General features: G+C 41.2%; 1 protein-coding gene across 4 annotated transcripts in view; it reads right to left on the bottom strand.

The window, feature by feature from the left end:
• Positions 1-14,908, bottom strand: part of HIPK3 (homeodomain interacting protein kinase 3) — a 72,286-nt gene that overhangs the window by 49,965 nt on the left and 7,413 nt on the right. The window lies entirely within an intron of this gene.

Raw genomic sequence — 14,908 nt, 5'->3', positions numbered from 1 at the left:
CAGGAGGATTGCTGGGGCTTGCGGGCTTCCTGCCCCTCTGGAAAATGGGAGCTCCCTGTTTAACCTCAAAGGAACAAAGCCGAAGATGGTAAGAGATGCCTGACATCATCCTCTGGACTCTATGTGTCCACTCTCACATGCTTACATCTCACACACACAAGATGGAGAGCCAGCCAACAGTTTATAATCGGGAAGAAACAACTATGCATATTTAAGTATATACATACACACAGGGATTACTTTAAAAGGGCCATCCTTCTCATGAGCAGCTCTAATCCTATATTCTACTTGCCAAATAGAATATCCTTTGATCTTAAAAGGCATTCATTACACTACAAAGACAACGTAATGGCTTTCTAGCCAGTTCCCTTCATGCTGCCTAAATTCCCAGACATTAAAAGACCTTCTACGGATTTTATGCTTACTCCATGTACACAGCTATCAAATGCACAATGGTTTTGTAAATAATATCTGACTCGGTGTAACACAGATATAAAAGGGGATTTAACATGTTATTGGCCCAGCTGACTTTCTCCCCTATGACCTTATTTCATGAACTTAAAATTCACATAATATACAATCCAGTAACTGCTACACACACACACACACACACACACACACACACACACACACACACACACACACACACACACGTGCACGCAAGCACATATACACGCCCTCAGTACTAAAGCTCAAAACACATTAATTACAGTTGTTTAATTTACCTCCAACTATTTAGTCTATCATACAACAACATGCGACACAAGTCAAAACCATTACCTAAATAGACTATGTTCTTTCCTCACACAAAAAGCCCCACGTGTTCTCGTTAGTCACACGTTTCTTTGCCTCTACTCCTTTACATCTGACCGAAATAATGCAGTGCTTTCTTGCTCATGTTCTCATGAGACACCCATATTCACCACACGCCCTCCAAGAACTAGGCATTCAGAGATTCAGAACAACTCCCCGTTCTTCTCCCTTAGGCTCTCTATGCTACTGTAAACTGTCAGTGTGCACGTCTTCCACACAAGATCTGAACCCAACTGTCTAGGACATAAAGTTGGTGTTTAATAAATTTTAGATGGTTCTATTAACCTAAAATAGTTTTAGTAAGCTGAAAAGATGAGTCGTTGGGTGCAGGCATGAGAACATCAAGACTTGATTTTTACTGAGTAAGAGAATACCGAAAACTGAAACTCGAGAGTTTAAACCGTTAAGGAAGTTCATCTGCTTCCTTAAAAACAGTCCCCAGCATCTCCTACACCTTTTCCCAGGGGCGATTCCAGAGCCACACTAATTCTCCACATTTTAAGGCAGGGTCTCACTATGCAGCTATGACTAACATGTTGCCTTATCAGTACCAGCTCCTATATACCCAACAGTTACTAAACACCACTATGCCTTATTATTTTTCCTTGTAATATAAACTATGTTGCACTCTGCAGCTATATTATTCATGTCTTTGCCACTTGTTCTTATCAGCAGACTTAGGAATGAGGTTTTGAAATACTACCTCATTGACAAGGGGGGGGGCACCTAAAACCGTTACCTAGGAGTATAGTGAAGGCTACTGATGAAGCAACCATTAAGCTTTTATTATTCGGACTTAGTCCAGAGTCTTTTTTGTTTGTAGCTGTGGCTAGCCTAAAAAGTCCACAGCCATCCTGCCTGAGGCACAAGCGAAGAACTCCAGTGTGCACAAGGACACCTAGCTCTCAGATGCTTCGTTCTGAACGTTTACAGACTCAAATGCTGTACACTGAGGTCTGATGGCACACTGCCTTTAATCCCAGCAGCTCAACGGGGGTGGGGAAGGCACAGTCAGTCGGATCTCTGAGTTTCAAGCTGGCCTAGTCTACAAAGCAAGTTCCAGGACAGCCAGGGCTACACAGAGAAACCCTGTCTTGGGGGTTTGGGGGGTGGGCATTGAAACCCTCCCCATCAAGTGTAATCTTAGAATCTGGGAAGCTGAAGCACATGAGTTCAAGGCCAGTGTGTGCTACAAACTAAGACCCTATCTCAAAAATGCATAATGGGATTTGGGTTGACTAGGCTATGAGGGCTCCCTGTCACACACGGGACCTCAAGGAGCTCGACTGCCCCTCCACCATATGAAGTTACAGCTAGGTGCTGTCTTTGGAGCAGAAAGCATGCCTTCACAAAGCCTGCATCTGTTGTACCCTTATCTTGGGACTCTCCAGGCTACAGAAGAATAAGCAATAAATCTATGTTCATTACAAATTTGTGTTAGCAGACCAAAATGGACAGGCATGGACTCTACCCTTCTAATGCTATAGTAAACTTGAAACCCTATCTGAACCCTACTGTGTAGAACAATCAAGCAGCAACATAAGCAACAAGACCGGCCACAGGCAGATCTGACCATTGTCAACTCTTACTAAGACATGCTCCCCTGGCTTCTTCTTACTTATAGCTCAGGGTCAACTGAACCAAACAGGAACCAAGACATAAATATTTGCTAACATATTAAATTTCTTAATAAAATTTCTAAAACATTTTCAGTCAAATTTGTCTATGCCCTATATGTAACAGGGATAATTAAATAAACAAATATAATTGAACCAAGTTTCTTAAAGTCTCCTCATTCCGTTTCCTTCCACTTGTCCAAATCATCATTTTTAAAAATATCTTGCCTCTCGAAAAGTTGTGTGTGTGTGTGTGTGTGTGTGTGTGTGTGTGTGTGTGTGTGTGTAAGTAACCATTTTGGCCATTTTTAAGTTTCCTATTTGGTGGCATTAAGTGCATTCCCAATGCTGTATTGGTTATACCTCCCTCCTAACACCAGCCCTCTTTTTCCATGGACCCTTAAAATAGTAATTCCCTATCCTCCCATCTCATGCCTCTGGCAACTACCATTTATTTTCTGTTCTGTGAATTTAACTTCAAATCATATTTGCCTTTTTATGACTTAGAATAATGTCAAGGTTTAACACGTAAGCAGATTTTCTTCCTTTATAAGGTTAAATGGTATTTCATGTGTGTATATGACATTTTATCCATCCATGGCTGGCCACTAGAGTTGCTTCCACTTTTGGGAGCTATGTTGTTGCTGTTTGCTATGTATACCAAGTAGGCTTGAACCGTCAGAGAGCAGCCTACCTCTGCCCTCTACAATGCTGAGATGAAAGGCTTGAATCCTCAATCTTAATAGCCCATACATTTTACTCAGGAGGTAGAGGCAGGAGGATCTCTGTGAGTTCAAGGCCAGCCTGGCCTACATATCAAGTTCCAGGACAACCAGAGCTACATAGAAAGACTCTGTCTTAGAAACAAAAAAGAAAGAAATCACCTGCCAACTCTTTCAAATACATTAAAATAAGTACATATGGGTTCACTGATACTTTCAAAAAATAAACTTATTATCTCCTTAAGAGAAGTGAAGTAGCCGGATGTGGTAGTGCAGACCTTTAGTCCCAGCCCTTGGGAGGCAGAGGCAGGCAGATCATTCATTGTGAGTTCTAGGCCAGCCTGGTCCACAAAGAGAGTTCCAGGATATTAAGGGCTAGTAATTACAGAGAAACCCTGTCTCGAAAACAAAAACAAAAACAAAAAGAAAGAAAGAAAAGCTGAAACAGGAAATTAAGCAAGCAATTCAAGCTGCTTATAAGGTAAATGTATGTTGTGTGACTTTTCCCAAGGAGATGCTATCCACACTCACCCCAGACAGGGAACTCAAAACAGACCAAAGAACGGATACCACCAAAGTCCAATGAGTTTTCCTGGGGTAACTCACAGGGGTATGGGTGAAGGGCTGCTTACAGGAGCAAAAATATCTCAAAGGCAGCTGCATCACAGAAGCCCATGCCAATATGGGTGACCTGGAAACCTGGAGCACACTGCACAGCCTGCAGGCAGGTGCCGCAGTCTAATCATTTTCAGCCAACTCAGGCGGCTCCTGCTCCTTCCAGGCAGCTGGTCTGGCCCAAGGGTCTTCTTTACAGCTCAACTCTCTTGTCTGAGAGGGAGTCTCAGCTTTCATCAATCACTCTGGCAGGAAGGAGTCTAATGAATCTAGTCAGTTTCAGAGACAATCAGTGACTTCTTATCTACACCTACAGTGGTTATCAACTGTTTTAATATTAGTTTAATTCTACTACCACCTCACGTATCTGAAGAATGCTTGGCCTAGTTATCAAAGTTACATGTGTATTTTGAAAGCTTTATCATTTGAGAGTCAGCAAGATGGCTCAGTGGGTGAAGGGAATAGCCACCAAGCCTGATGACCGAGGTTCAATCCCCAGGACTCACTTGAAGAAAAGATCTAGGTGTCCCCTGACCCCCACAAGCATGACCCACCATACAGACACCCAATAAATGTTACAACGAGTACTATAAGTTGGGCAAACACCTTTAATCTCAGCACTTGGGAAGCAGAAGCAGGTGGATCTATTATTACTTGAGGAAAGCAACATCTTCATGGCAAGATTCAGGCTAGCCAAGGCTGTATAAGACCCATCTCAAAAAACGAGGAAACAAGAAGGTTCTAGCATTTTAAAAATAGGAGGTTTAAGCTCCTAAACTTTCATTTATGACCATAAAACCTATAGAAACTGCTGTTGCTTCTGATATCAACAGACGCTTTAAAGAAGAAAATGAAGACTTGCTATTTTGGCTTTCATTTATAATTCTGTATACTATTTTTTCAAGTACTCAAAGGAGCTTTTTTTTTTTTTTAAATGATGTGGTGGTAAATGCCCATGGTATCAGCCCTTAGGGAAGAGGAGACAGGAGATGGAAGAGTTTAGGACCATTCTCTGCTACCCAGCAAGTTTGAGACCAGATTGGGATACAGGAGACACTTTCAATTTTAAAACAAAAAGCTACTTGCTCCACTGTGCTGTACCTACTTTCTGTTCTCTACAGACAGAACCAGCCAACTATTTCAGTTCAGTATAGTTATCCACCTCACGCCACACCATCTAAAACAAACACACACACACACACACACACACACACACACACACACACACACACACTCTCCCTCTCTCTCTCTCTCTCTCTCTCTCTCTACAGGGAAGTTAGGGAATTAGAAGGAGCATGATTTGTTATTTTGGTTAGTATGGTTTTGGGTTTGGAGGGCTCACAGATGCTGTCTTCCATGTTTGGGTTTTGAGACAGAATCTCACCATGTAGCTCAGGATGCTTTAACACATTTAAGAGGAGGTTCTTCATGAGGGGAGGAGAGACAGTCTAGCTGTCTGGTTAATGGTTGCCCAAATGTACTCCTAGAATAAACATCTGTGTTCGGCATGAGACTTTTATAACGCTACATTTGTCTTTCATTGCATCTCACTCACATGTTCAAGTTATTCTCGAAATAAAGCATAGAATTTCCTTCAAGAGGACTAGTACAAATTTTATATATTTCCACCTTTCCACTCCAAAGACTAAAGTCTTACTGCTTTGGGTACACATAAGGGCCCACACAGATTTACACTTTTATCCCTTTCAGCTTCAAGTGCATGCTACATTTTTAACAAATTAATCATCAATCTTTAAAAAGAAAAATCAAATATACAAAAAACATGTGCTATGAAGAGAAAAAGAATGCACTGAGCAGACACACTTGACTTTATTCAGCTGGTTGTGGTGGTACATGCTTATAAAGCCTGGAACTATCCAGGTAAAAGCAGGCAAATAGAGTTAAGGCCATCCTTGGCAACCAGCAAGTTCCATCCAGGCTAGCCTAGGCTATATGAAAAATCCTGTCTCCAACTCCAAAATGAAACATGTCTTTTACTTTATTAAAATTTACCTTATTTTATTTATGTAATTTTATTAAAATTACAGCTTTTATTCAGCCAATAATATTAGAATAAAATAAGCCATCAACAGAGAAGATATTTACAAGACCTTACAATATACATTATTGACAAAAAATATAATCATACTGTGACTGACAAAACTCAATAGAAAAATGGACCAATGATGCACAATAGGTAAGTCACAAAAAGAGATGCAAGCCAAAAGACTTTTTAAAAAATTTCCAACCTCACTAATAATGAAAACATAAAACTCACAGTCAAATGCTATTTTATAGGCATCAAACTGCCAAAAAAGCAGCAGAAGAGCACCCAAAGAGAACAACAGTGTTTATAACTGCTGGTAAAAAGTCACCACTGTAGACAGCAAAGCCAAACACAAGCGCATTCCACAGTGCAGCAGTTAGCGCTCCAGTAGCATGCCCCACCTACACAGGTGCTCACAAGCAACCCAGGAAGCTAAACAGTGCTCTCTTCACTGCTGCATGCAGCAATGAATTCTGAAATACTCTAGTAATCAGGTGACTGGGCATTGTCGTTTATTCATAAAATAATACCAAGTATGCAATACAAATGTGACTCTTAGGGCTGAGGGTCTGAGCTCAGTGCTTAGTGTTTGCCTGGGAAGTGCAAGGCCCTAGATTCGTTACCCAATGCTAGGGAGAAACAACTGTGGCTCATAATACAATTATCATATATTTGTGTACCACACATGCACACAAATCTGTAAGAGTTAAATTGCCAGGCCTACTGGCACGCGCCTTTAATGCCAACACTCAGGAGACAGAGGCAGGCGGTTCTCTGAGTTTGAGGCCAGACTGGTCTACAAAGTGAGTCCAGGACAGCCAGGGCTACCCAGAGAAACCCTATCTCAGAGAGGGGGGAAAAAGCATGCCAATACCAAGTATTAAAAATGGGGGACATTCATGTTATACTAAAGAATAGAATGAACCAAAATTGTCGATGATGATGTTGCAGGTCATCCATCATTTATTATAAAGTATCATCTACTTAACTGAAACAAAGCTCTAACATCCTCAGGATCCAAAAGAGCTGGGTACAGAATACTAAGGAGACAATTTCAGTAAATATTCAAGTCCCTAATACAAAATGACATGGTACTGAAGCTGGAGAGATGGCTCAGCAGGTAAGAGCATCTACTGCTCTTACTGAAGAACCAAGTTTGGTTTCCAGCACCCACATGGCAGCTCACATGCATCTGTAACTCCAGCGCCAGGAGATCTGGTGCCCTCTCTGGGACTCCATGGGCACTGCACACATGCACTACACATACAGACACTCTGACACACACAAATACGTAACACATGCAAATATTTTTAAATTAGCCGGGCGTGATGGCACAGGCCGTTAATCCCAGAACTCAGGAAGCAGAGGCAAGTGGATCTCTGTAAGTTCAAGGCCAGCCCAGTCTACAAAGTGAGTACAGGACAGCCAGGGCTACACAGAGAAACCCTGTCTCCAAAAACAAAAAATTAAATTGCTTTTAAAGGGGAAAAATGGATGTTACTACCTGAGGATTCTAGATGAGAGAGACAGGAATTCTGCAATATTCTTGTAACTAAGCAATTTCTTCTGTACAGGTCATTTACTGTGACTGAACTGAAAAGCACATAAAATTCCAAATTGTCAGTCAAGTCTGTGGGATCACTAGCCAGCCTTTGCTTTCTGACATAGTATCCACTGTGTAGCCCAGTCTAGTAGCCTACTGAGTGTTGGCTACCTACAATGCCTGTTTTGCTGGCCTATTTTGAAGTGTGTGTGTGTGTGTGTGTGTGTGTGTGTGTGTGTGTGTATGTGTGTGTGTGTGTGTGTGTGTGTAAAGTAAGTATTCATAAGTAGTGAGTACGAATCACTTTAAGAGCATTAGGTTAAGTTTTAGATCTTTTCACTAGCATATTACTTTATTAATCAGTAAACTAAAGGCAGAATTTCATTATGTGATCCAATAAATGTTTTACAATATAAAAGGCCTTTTTTCTTTCCTCTCTTTTCACACTTCTAATAACTGAAGTCAAGGTGTCAAACCTGCTAGGCAAGCCTCTCCCAATAAGCTGTTTTCCTAGCATGTTGTTTTTTACTTTGAAACAGGGTCTCATCCAAGCAGGGGCCTGAATCTGCTGCTCTGCAGCAAACACAGGCCCTAAGTTTGTGGGCCTCCTGCCTCTGCCTCCCAGCAGGCAAGATTGCAGAGCTGTAATGTGACATCTCTCTCTTAAAGAGTCTGAACAGGCATTGGAAGCAGAAATTGGAGGATGGGACTGCATGGCCTGGAATTTTCTGAAGCAGCACCTAGTCAGTTTATCACTGTTCCATTACTCTGTACATGTTTATAAAAGACAAAACTTGTCTTCTTTGAAATAGAAGGCAAGACACACTAGAAAATAAACTGTTGATGTGAACAGAACGGTTTCATCTTTCAATCATTACCTGTCACAACTTGAAATACCTGCACTATTCCATGTATTCTTTTGACTACTGCTTTATCCCATAAATTACACTGAACCACTTCACACAAACATTTGCTCAGAATTTGAACCACACAGACAAAGCTTCACAAATGAAGCCTATTATCTGAGGTGCCTGCAAAACACAGTATTTGAAAATACTGTAGTCTTGGGTATTTTCCAGCAGTATTGTAGAGAAGGCATCTAGAGAATGTGTTGACTACACACAATCTCCATGTTAAATAACAAGCCTGATCTGACTTAGCAAAACACTCCAACTTTTGGAACAGAAAATGACCTGCTGCACATTTCAAAGGTGCTAGAAAACACCCTATCAGTCCAAATCAGTCTATACGGAGATTGGTCTTCCTAGAACAGGTTAATTTCCTAGTTTTCTCTTAAGCTATATAAGATAAACATCAGAAGTAGAAATACTAATTGGCTGAGAATAAGGTTTATCTAGTACTTTCTTGAAGCAAGCTTAAAATTAAAATTAAAAAAATCAGTTCATAAAGCTGGGCATAGTGCCACACACCTTTAACCCCAGCACTCAGGAGACAGAGGCAGGTATTTCTCTTGTGAGTGTGAGGCCAGCCTGGTCTACACAGTGAGATCCAGGACAAAGCTATATAGTGAGAGCTTGTCTCAAGGGGGAAAAATCAGTTCATAAAGCTTCAATTCAAAAGATTGTTTTCAATAATGTCTACCTATAGACTGTTAGGTATGAACTTAACCCAAAGCCAAGTACATGCAATGGCCGTCCTACCTCCTAGTTGTGTCCCAAAAGAATTACTACCAACTTTATACATTTTATTACTACAAACAAATAACACTTGCAAAACTGTGCTGTTTCTAAATTAATTTGTGAAGTAGTAGGTTTCCCTACAGCACATTCATTCATAACGACTTGTCTGACCCTCTCTCTCACCGCCTCCTCTGCCCACTTAGGCCCTGCGTTCCTCTTCAGACCACTTGTGTTCTATTCTCACCTCACTCCTCTCCCTTAGAGCATTACTCCTCTCACGGGCCCCTTTCTAGATTCCTAGAACTGACACTCCCTCAAAAATACACATATACAAAAATTAGAAGCTATGAGGCAGGCTTGGTGACTCACACTTTTAATCCCAGCACTCAGGAGGCAGAAGCAGGCAGAGCTCTGTGAACTCAACACCAGCCTAGTCTACAGGCCCACCAGGGCTACACAGTGAGACCTTGTCTCAGAAAAAGAAAAAAATAAAAATAAAAATAGAAGCTATGGAACTGAGGAAATGGTTCAATTCGTGTTTACTGAGGAAGCATGAAGACCTGAGCTTAGATTCCCCCCAGCACCCATGTAAGAGCCAGCAACACAGCGCATATCTGTAACCCATGTAAGAGCCAGCAACACAGCGCACATCTGTAACCCATGTAAGAGCCAGCAACACAGCGCATATCTGTAACCCATGTAAGAGCCAGCAACACAGCGCACATCTGTAACCCATGTAAGAGCCAGCAACACAGCGCATATCTGTAACCCATGTAAGAGCCAGCAACACAGCGCATATCTGTAACCCATGTAAGAGCCAGCAACACAGCGCACATCTATAACCCATGTAAGAGCCAGCAACACAGCGCATATCTGTAACCCATGTAAGAGCCAGCAACACAGCGCATATCTGTAACCCATGTAAGAGCCAGCAACACAGCGCACATCTGTAACCCATGTAAGAGCCAGCAACACAGCGCACATCTGTAACCCATGTAAGAGCCAGCAACACAGCGCACATCTGTAACCCATGTAAGAGCCAGCAACACAGCGCACATCTGTAACCCATGTAAGAGCCAGCAACACAGCGCACATCTGTAACCCATGTAAGAGCCAGCAACACAGCGCATATCTGTAACCCATGTAAGAGCCAGCAACACAGCACATATCTGTAACCCATGTAAGAGCCAGCAACACAGCGCATACCTGTAACCCATGTAAGAGCCAGCAACACAGCGCACATCTGTAACCCATGTAAGAGCCAGCAACACAGCGCATACCTGTAACCACAGCCTTTGTGAAAACGGACACAGCTGTAAGCCTGGAGCTTGCTGGCCAGCCAGTCTAGCCAAAAGCCAAGACTCCAAGTTCTAAGAGCTAAGATTTTTATATATTTATATATAAGTAAATACACTAAAATGTGTCTAGTATATTTCATATATATAAATAAATTAAAATGAAAACTTACTCAATTTTATGAGGATGAAGAGATTTTTAAGTAATACCAACAACAAACAAAGTAAGACAAAAAAGCCAGACAGGATGGTAAATGTCTTTGCATAATTCCAGCAACAGCACTGAGGAGGCTAATACAAAAGTACTGGACACAGTGTTGAGCCCAACCTGGCCTACACTATAAATGCCAAGACAACCAGGGCTAGGGTGTAATCCTGCCTTTAAAAAAAAAATTAAAAATTGAAAAATTGAAAAAAAAGTTATTTATTCATAAAACTCTAAGAACTAGGTTAAACCACTACTAAGGCAGTATCATGACCTAGAATCAAACTTCTACAATAGATATACTAAGGCCAAGTTCAAAAATATTTTATTAGAGCTGGTTTTAAACTTGCAGAGAACCAACCTCTTCTGCCTCCAGGAGGGCCACCACCCTAGCCTTGACATGAGCATACCTATTACAGCACCTGGTCTACACAGTGAGTTCCGGGACAATCAGGGCTCCATGCCTGGTGACAGAGGCATGTGGAGTTCTGTGAGTTCAACTCAGGGCTACACAGAAGAAACCCTATCTCAAAATCAATAAATTAACCAGAGCTGTTGGGGATGGTCAGGAGACAGTAGGTTAGGTGCCTACAGCACAAACTGAAGTTTAGATCCTCAGAACTACAAAAAAAAAAAAAAAAGGCAGGCCTGGGGGTGTGCGTGTCCTCGATTCTGGGAGGTAAACAGGAGGATCCCGGGGTGTTGTGGTTAGCCACAAGACTTAGCCAATCAGTGTGTTCCATGCTCAGTAAGAAATCCCACCTCAAGACCAAGAACAGAAGAACATACCACCGCACATCAGCCTCTGGCCTCTGCACAGGCACACAAATATTTTACTATAAAGTCTGAAAAGACACATAACATTTATATTTTAGACAGGTTAAAGTTCAGTGCAGTGCAGTAACTCTTTAAGTTATTCAATTATGCCGGGCGTGGTGGCGCACGCCTTTAGTCCCAGCACTTGGGAGGCAGAGGCAGGTGGATCACTGTGAGTTCGAGGCCAGCCTGGTCTACAAAGTGAGTCCAGGACAGCCAAGGCTACACAGAGACCCTGTCTCGAAAAACCAAAAAAAGGTTATTCAATTACTATAAAATTATAGAACAATCGGAAGAAACCTATTTTTTTAGTTGTTTTAATGTGCATTTATTTCATCAAAATACATTTAAAACCTGACATGCCGATTTAGTTCTTTTACAGGACATCTTTCATTTTGTTTATTAGGACATAGTCATAATAATGGTCCTCACTGTCACATTTTCTTCCCAAACTTGCTCCACTTCTTTTCCTGTCTTGTGTGTAGTGACCCACTGACTTTCTTTAGGTTTGTTTCTAGGAGCACAGGAGAGCTTGTACAGAACACAGGCATCTTACCAGTGGCCACACAACTGATAAACAAACATGCCTTTCCCTCCCAATCAAACATTAACTGCATATATATCTTCAGGGAGCAGTTGAGCCCCATGAACCCCTTTCCTTCCCACTACAGGACACTGACAGGCCCACTCTTGTATAAAGCATGTGAAAGCAATCTCAGCTGCTGGGAGTAGCCATGGAGCTGGAGAGATGGCTCCGCAGTTAAAAGTACAATTCCCAGCACCTACTTCAGACAGCTCTTAATTGCAGCAGGGGATCTGACGCCCTCTTCTGGACCACACACACACTTGTGGCAGACATACACATATACACGAACAGTAATTCTTAATTAAAAAATTAATTTAAAAAGAATACAGGCCAGACATCAGTGGTGCGTGCCTTTAGTCCCAACACTTGAGAGGCAGAGGCCAGCATGATGTATAGCCAGGGCTACAGAGAGGAACGCTGTCTGGGTGGGGGCGGGGGACACACAACAGCCATGCCATGCCCAGAATGAGTGTTCCACAAGTGACTCTTACACTCTTCCCATCCCTTTTCTAATGTTCCCTGAGCCTTAGTCTTATCATTTCAAGTAATAGGGTAACTAACAATCTACTTTATGCATGTATAACTTATTGGACTATTTTCCCCATTTGTTAAAAGTCTAATGAAGCTGATACTCTTTTCTTAGTATAGATTCACAAAAAGGAGACGTGATAATATTTTAAATACAACTACACAAATTTTACTAATACAGCCACCAAAAACAAGAGTTTGGGTTGGTTTTCTTGTTTGTTTGTTTCAGACCTAAAGGGGTTTTTCTGCTGGGTTTTTTTTTTTTTTTTTTTTTTTTTTTTTTTTTTTTGGTTTTTCGAGACAAGGTTTCTCTGTGCAACCTTGGCTGTCCTAGACTCCCTTTGTAGACCAGGATGGCCTCGAACTCATAGCGATCCACCTGCCTCTGCCTCCCAAGTGCTGGGATTAAAGGCATGCGCCACCACACCCGGCTTTTCTGCTGTTTTTTAAAAAGGCTTGTTTATTTGTATGTACATTGACATTTTGCCTGTATGTATGTCTGTGGAAAGGTGCCAAATCTTCTAGAACTGGGATCAGTTATGAGCTGCCATGTGTGTGCTGGGAGCTGAACCAGGATTCTCCAAAGGAGCAACCAGTGGCTCTTAACCTCTCAGCCATCTCTCCAGTCCATATTTAAAGTTTTAACAACCTGAGTTCAATTCCCAGGACTCAAAAAAAAAAAAAAAAAAAAAAAAAAAAAAAAAAAAAAGAAGAAGAAGTAAAATGAGAGGACTCCACAAAGTTGTCCTCTAACCTCCACACATGAGCCTTGATTGCACATTTGCTTCCAACCACCACCCACAATAAGTAATTTTTGTTGTTGTGTTTTGTGTTTGTTTTGGTTTTTATTTTTATTTTTGAAGACAGGGTCACACTATGTAGCCCTGGCTAGCCTAAAAATATGTAGTCCATACTGGCCTTGAACTTACAGAGATCCACCTGCCTCTGTCTCCCACATTCGGGTTTTAAAGATTCAGGGTACCATAACCCCAGCTGTAACTTTTAAAGCAGAAGAAATGAATGATGAAACCAAATGGGGAATACAGTATCTTTGTAGACAACCAAACATGTAAAATATTTTGCCAGCTGTAGTAACATTTCATCATTTATAGCCTAAGTCTATGAACCAGCTACAAAATTAAATAAATAAATAAAGCAACTAAAGCACACTAAAGAAATTACTAACTCAATTAATTTGAGACTTAGAATAATTATCTAATTTTATATTTACAACTAATATAGCATAAAATACTATTGCTACCAAAAATGACTAGAATTAGCACAAAAATAGGATGGGTTTTTTTTTTTCATTTTGTTTTAAGAATATAATAGCCCACACTCAGGAATATATGGGCACCATCAATTAGACTTGACGGGTTATTTAAGAAAAAAAAAAAAGAAACCAACAACAAAGGCATGAAGTTGGCAGGAACAGGAAAGTGGGGGTGGATCTGGGAGGACTTAAAGGAAGTACGAGGGATAAGCATCATCAAAATGCATGGTATGGCTAGACATGATGGCACACATCTTTAGTACCAACACTGGGGGTTCTAAGCCAACCCAATCTCCAGATCATCCAGAATCAAATGGTGAGATGCTGTCTCCAAAAAGTATGAAATTCTCAAAGACTGTTAACAAAGCTAGGCATAATGGTACCTGCCTTTAATCCCAAAACTCTGGAGGCAGAGGCAGGTAGATATCTGAGTTGGAGGCCAGCCTGGTCTACAGAGTGATTTTCAGGACAGGTAAGGACCACATACAGACACTCAGTCTCAAAAACACTAAATATATATATATGAATGAAGCCAAGCTCACAAGGTTGCACATCTTTAATCCCAGCCCTCAGGAGGCAGAAGCAAGTGGGTCTTTTTGAGTTCTAGACCAGCCTGATCTACATAGGGAGCTCCAGAATAGCCAGGACTACAAAGGGACGCCCTGTCAAGAAAGAAATACGGGAAGGGGGGTGCGGCGGGGGGAGGGAAAGGAAAGTTCACACCAACCTGAGATATAAAAGAAGCAGTGATGAATATAGCTACTGGCTCCACAGCAACATAACCTGCCGTTTGTAATGCAATTTTGTCATTATGCCCTATTTAATCTCAATTAATTAGATATTTAAAGCCCTTGGACTTATTTTAAATTATACTTTGGAAGTAATATCTCTTGAAAACCATATCTAACTTTCAATGTTATCACTCTGACTTATTAACTATTTAAAACTGTAGCATCATGTATCTAAAGCCGTATAGTTTACCAAGCCTTCCAATACTGTCTAATTAACAGTACATAATAGAAGCATACAAAAATATTTTCAGGCCCTCATGGAGTTGTTTTCCAAAGTGGAAAACATTTTGTAAATAAGTAATTTCTAGCATGTGTTTCAAAGTTTACTATTTTGTTTATAAAAATTCTAAAATAGCCAGGCAGTGGTGGTGCACGCCTTTAATCCCAGCACTTGGGAGACAGAGGCAGGCGGATCGCT

Source organism: Acomys minous, assembly GCF_964271855.1.
Source record: "Acomys minous genome assembly, chromosome: 3".
NCBI classification, from domain to species: Eukaryota; Metazoa; Chordata; class Mammalia; order Rodentia; family Muridae; genus Acomys; species Acomys minous.
This window is presented reverse-complemented; position numbering and strand designations above follow the sequence as displayed.